The sequence below is a fragment of the Rhagoletis zephyria genome, unplaced genomic scaffold (assembly GCF_001687245.7).
Source record: "Rhagoletis zephyria isolate East Lansing unplaced genomic scaffold, Rhagoletis_zephyria_1.1 Rzeph_scaffold_13465, whole genome shotgun sequence".
Classification (NCBI taxonomy): Eukaryota; Metazoa; Arthropoda; class Insecta; order Diptera; family Tephritidae; genus Rhagoletis; species Rhagoletis zephyria.
This window is the reverse complement of record NW_016170536.1, coordinates 4,624-10,259: the sequence shown is the minus strand read 5'-3', so window position 1 is coordinate 10,259 and position 5,636 is coordinate 4,624. Positions and strand designations below refer to the sequence as shown.

At 34.6% G+C, this 5,636-nt stretch overlaps 1 long non-coding RNA gene across 1 annotated transcript in view; it reads left to right on the top strand.

Moving 5' to 3' along the window:
- Positions 1-532: 532 nt before the first annotated feature.
- The window catches only part of LOC108378152 (uncharacterized), a 6,735-nt gene continuing 1,631 nt past the window's right edge, over positions 533-5,636 (top strand). Inside the window, exons 1-2 of the long non-coding RNA XR_001849391.1 lie at positions 533-546; positions 641-648. This is a non-coding gene — a long non-coding RNA (uncharacterized LOC108378152). The remainder of the gene's footprint in view (positions 547-640; positions 649-5,636) is intronic.

Genomic DNA, 5,636 nt, shown 5'->3' with positions numbered 1-5,636 from the left:
AAGATAAGATTACCTAATTTTAGTTTGAGGGTATGTACGTAAATGTATATACATTAGGGTGGTCCAAAAAGAGTAAAGTCGGAATTGTAATGCTCTCACCCCCTGAGATAGTTCTATATCGAAAAAAGTATACCCCCATTTTCTTTTACCTTGAAATCAAAAAATATTTAGAGGTCGCTCAAAGGGCTCAAAGTTTTCCATGTATTTTTATTTGGGGAAAAAACAACTTTTAGTATAAATGGTATAGAATTCATTAAAATCAATATTTTTCGATCAGAAAGCTCTGGTTCTTTTCAGGAGGCTTTCAGTAATAATACCAAGCTTTTATTTAACTATTTTTTAATACTAACGATTTTTTGTTGGTCCTCCTATTGCATTTTTTGTTGTGTTTGTGGGTTTTTGGCGGACCTATAAATTATAGTTGCGATGAAAAAATGGTTAAATAAACAATTGGGTAGTATTACTGGGAATCTTTTGCAGATAAACATAGTTTGCCGATAGAAAATATTGGTTTTTAAGAATTCTATACCATTTCTATGAAAAGTTGTTTTTTCCCCATATAAAATACATGGAAAACTTTGGGCGCTTTGAGCGACCTCTAAATAATTTTTTGATTTCAAAATAAAAAATAGGGGTACAGTTTTGAGAGTATTACAATTTCGACTTTACTTTTTCACATTCATTTTTAGACCGCCCTAATATACATTAAGCATTCGCCACGCCATTTCAGATTATAATTCGATTTAATTCATTCTTGAATTAGTTTTATATTTAAATATTGTTACTTCCTAATTGAATTAAAATGTTGAATACCTGGCGCTGATGGATGGGCGAACAGAAGAAGGTCTGAAGTATATAGGTACATATACTAGTGAACACGCATGGCGGTAAAAGGCCCAAAACTTAATTTCAAAAACTTAAAATTACTCCAAATGTTTGTCAGAGTTAAAAGAGATCCGAGTTCCAGTTAAGAGCAGTCTTGCATAGTGCATGCTTTTAGTTTCATTAAATTTCAAATCACCCTATAGCGATGAAAAACGTTCTTAATTAAAAAAAAAATAAATAAAAATTTTACCACACATTTTTGAAATTCCCTTTCAAAAGTATTCCCAAACCAAAATCTTCTTAAATCTCCTTCGTCTGACATTGTGATACACATGTATTTCAATATACTGAAGAACTAATTTGAATTTGATTGATCGAACAAATGGCAACCCTCCTAAATAAATGTATAGTTTGAATCTATCTTTTTAAACACATAGCAACGCTCTTCAAACATTCCAAATGGTCCAACTAAAGATCTCTTAATTTTTTTTGTTTAATTACGGTATTTTTATATTTAATATACTTTTTGTATTAGTTAATTGAGTTAGACCTTTCAAACAGATGGCAGCCCTCTTCAAAAGTATTTTCAAGCTTAATTCTTGTTAACTCTTCTTCCCCTGACATTGCGATACATATTTTAATTAACAGATTTGATTTTTTAATTTGATTTTTTAAACATGTGGCAACCCACTAAGTACAGTTCAGAAATAAAAGTATTTCAAACTCCCTTCGATTGATACCCATATTTTAATAGTTTATTAAACTTATTAAATAATTTGAATTTAACTTCTTAAACAGGTGGCAATCCTCTTTCAACACCTCAAAAATATTCCTAGCGTTCAAACTAAAGATTTCTTAACACTCCTTCGTTTGACATCCATATTTGATGTTTCATATATAACTTGTGTATATTTAAGTAAACTAAATTCGACATTTCCAGCAGGCGGCTACCGTCTTCAAAATATTTTCAAACTACTACTTGGTGATACATATGGTGATACATATTTTTCTTACCTAATATGATTTTTTAAACAGGTGGCAACCCTTCTATAATTCAGCTAAGAGACAAAGATTTTCAAAACCATTTCGGTTGATGCCCATTTTGTAGTAATTGATTTGTTTATTTTTTAATCATTTGCACATAAGTTTTTAAAGGTGGCAACCTTCCGGGGGTTGATCACCACTTATGAATGCTAACGTAATTTTCACATAGCCACCAATTACTTGAATACGTCTGTGGTCCGCAGAATAAAATAACTTAGGAATGTAAAAATTGGCAAAAAAAGGTTTTGCTTTTTATTAAAACTGTTTAAAAAATATTCAACCCTTTATTAAAGTAAACAAGTAAAGAAGTATAAGTTCGGGTGAAACCGGCACAGGTATCAAATATCGTCATTTCAACTTTCTCTAAACCACCTTTGCATGATAAGCATGTTCTCAGCAATATGCCAAGTTAGAATTAATGATATAATTGAACCACGTCTGGTAGAAATCGATAAAGTGGTTACCGAGATACACCTTTCTAGTCATGAAGAGAGCGGTGCCATGATTTGAATAATTTTCAACGAATTGTTTTTCCGTACCAAAGTTATTAAGTGCGCAGAGTGTTTAGAAATTGATTAACGAGATACACATTTGTGTGTGATTTCTGTAAACTACCTTTATATGGGAGGTGGGCGTGGTTATTTTCCGATTTCAAAGATTTTTAACAGATTTCTTAGTTGGACATTTTTCGAAAATGCCGTTATATGCGAAGTAGGCGTGGTTATAGTGCAATTTCGCCCATTTTCATTACCAACCTTGTAATTGACATACCAAATTTTGTAAAGATATACAATGTGGCGGCCTTCACGTTTAGGAAAATTTTCCCATTTTTTTCATTTAATTTTATAAAGCTTAAAATTGTTCGATTCAGTCACTCTGTATGAACTATTTATATAAGCATTATTTGCCCTTCGCTTATTGGTTACCTATGCTGTAAATCCATGGTGTAGTTTTTACATTTGTTGCCAACGCAATTTTCTTTACGGCAGCAAATTCGCAAAAGAACATTACGAAATCATACAATTTTCTACTTGGACTATTGTGAGTGTTGCATTGAGAATCCGTTTTGGCCAGCTTGCCTCTTCTAATTAATTCCGGCTTATTTTGTTAACGCAAAGAATTGTGAATGCCATTTTTTATTTGACCAAGTAAGTGCGGGTCTCTCAAAATCATCTTAAATGAAAAAAAAATACAATACCCAGGTCAATTTGAGATGTTAGGAGGAAAAATAATATTGAAATGTATCAATTTGGATATATTTTATATATTTATATTATTTGTTTTTCTCTACCTTGAAAAAGGTAGCGCTGACACGGCCCGGATCCGTAACTGTAGCTTAGCAGTAGCATCATCTAAAGACGATAAAGTTGAGGCTGCTGGTGGCCAAGGATGCCGGTGGAGTCCGGGCCTGAGTGCCGCTCAAAAATGAAACAAATGCTTTTATTCCATCTTATTTCAGCAGCAGAGACATTGTGACAATTAACTTCGAGGGCAGGGCCGGAAAACTCTGCCTGATATTCGACAATGAGATGGAATCGCATCCAACGCTGCTGAGAGAAACTTTAGGTGAGGCCCAGGAAAACAACGTCGTGATTGGGCCCAGTTGCGAGTTTGCAGCTTTCTACATATATTTGGCAGCTCGGATACAAATACAAGTCAGACGTAATTGAGGCAAAGCATCTACGTTTGCTCTACGGATCACTTGATCACAGCTCTCAATTCTAGTGGGTGTATTGATGGAACAGTGTCAGGTTGGAGTTCTTACAGTGAGTTTAAAATCACACTGGATCAAAATTGCATGAAGAACGACGAGGTGGAATAAATGCAACACTTCTGCTAGACTGCGGTTTAAACACTTCGGATTGCGCTCTGTGGGATCAGCATTTACCGCCTACAAAATTTCTTTTTCGTCACGTATCCATTTTCGCTGTAACATTTCATAGCTGTATCACACGGGCAACCATCTTAACCTAAACTAACCTTCTGCAATGACCCTTCCTAGGCATAGTAGTGATTTTTTAATTCAAGAAATAAAAACTCATACTTTTAAATGGCTCATGTCTCTAATCCATTTTTAATCCATGTCTAATCTTCCTAAAGTAAGTAGCGAGGATTACTACAGTGAGTAACAAGGATTAGACAAAGATTGTGGACATGACACATTTACAGTAGTAAGTAAAAGTTTTCATTTTTTAAATTTGGAATTGTGACGTTGTTGCAAATCATTGGAGAAACTAAGGACACAATTTTAGATAGGGTGATTGGGATGTTCGCCCGTAAACTTCACCTAACCCTCATCTACGAACAAGCAAAGATATTCATTTAATTATATATTCATTTAAGTATTAGTGCACTAAAAAAAAATATATATGTAACGACCCACTCAACTAAGAACAAAAGTCAAAATTATTTTTCATTCATGCGACATTTAACGCAATTAAATGTAAATTAAAGCGAAGTGTTAAATAGAGCGAAATAAGTGTTTAATGTGGCAATGTTTGTGTATATATTTATGTATGTGCATCTTTAAGCACACGTACCCTGCAGGGAAACCACGGACTAGTGAATCAAATTTCTAGTTTCGTGCTAGGTCTTTTTCGCCAAAAAGGAACTAGTCCGATAAGAGCTAGATCCCCACCAGTCCAATATCGGCGAAAAGTGGTACTCTTAAAAAACTTACTTTTTCAGATTTTTCACTAGAAATCTATATCTAAAGTGACGAATTTAGAACTGATTCGGAACTATAGAAAAAGAGACGCAGAACGAACTACATCTTATTTGTCGAATTTAGTAATAGTTCGGGACTATCGAAAAAGGGATGCAGCAGGGGGCTTGTTTACTTTACATAGATATGTATGTGTTCAGCGACTTTTTAGTTCAAACACGCTTCTATTGTGCATTTCGCAGATACTTTTTCATAGCTTGGTAATACAAAACCAAAATATGTGTTAACATTACAACATCGTGGGACCGTCTGGAATCTAACAGCGAGCACCTCTGCAGATTCTGCTACAGCTAAAGGTATGTACACGTACATTTCTTACAATCATTCAAACAAATTTAATTTCAAATTGAAAACACATTTCTTTCAAAATAAATTAAAATCGCACACGACAGAACTGAAAGGTTGAAAAATCATGATGCTTTTTTCTTTCGTCTGTCGATTTTAGAACTGGTTCGGACCTATAGAATTTAGGAACTATCGAAAAAGGGATGCAGCGCGGGGCAATTGACACTTCCTAGGACATCGCCATGTTAAATTCGCCAGTTGTTTGCATGCAAAAGAGGTTTATCGCTAACCTGTACTGGGTCTAAATGTACTAGAAGCGCACCAGTTCAGAACTAGAGATTTTTCCCCACAGGGTAGTTACAGATGCATGTTTGTTTACGTGTGTAAGCATTAAAAAACTAAATATCTGCTGCATTTATGTTGAGGGTTCGGCCGAGCTCCTCCTCTCATTTTTGATATGCGCCTTGCTGTTGGCACACACTAGAGTGGCTTAGAGTTTTTTGAGACACCTGCGAATGGAAAATGGTTTAAGTAGAAGCCTTTTTATAGCAGAAATAGAACTACAATACCGTTGGCCGTCAGAATAATATTTTTATACCCGAGCGCACTTGTGCACAAGGGTATTATAACTTTGTTCACATAACGGTTGTTTGTAACAGGCAAAACGAATCGAGATAGATATAGACAAATGTATACATAAATGATCAGAATGAAAAGAGAAATCGATTAAGCGGTGACTGTCTGTCCGTCCGTCCGT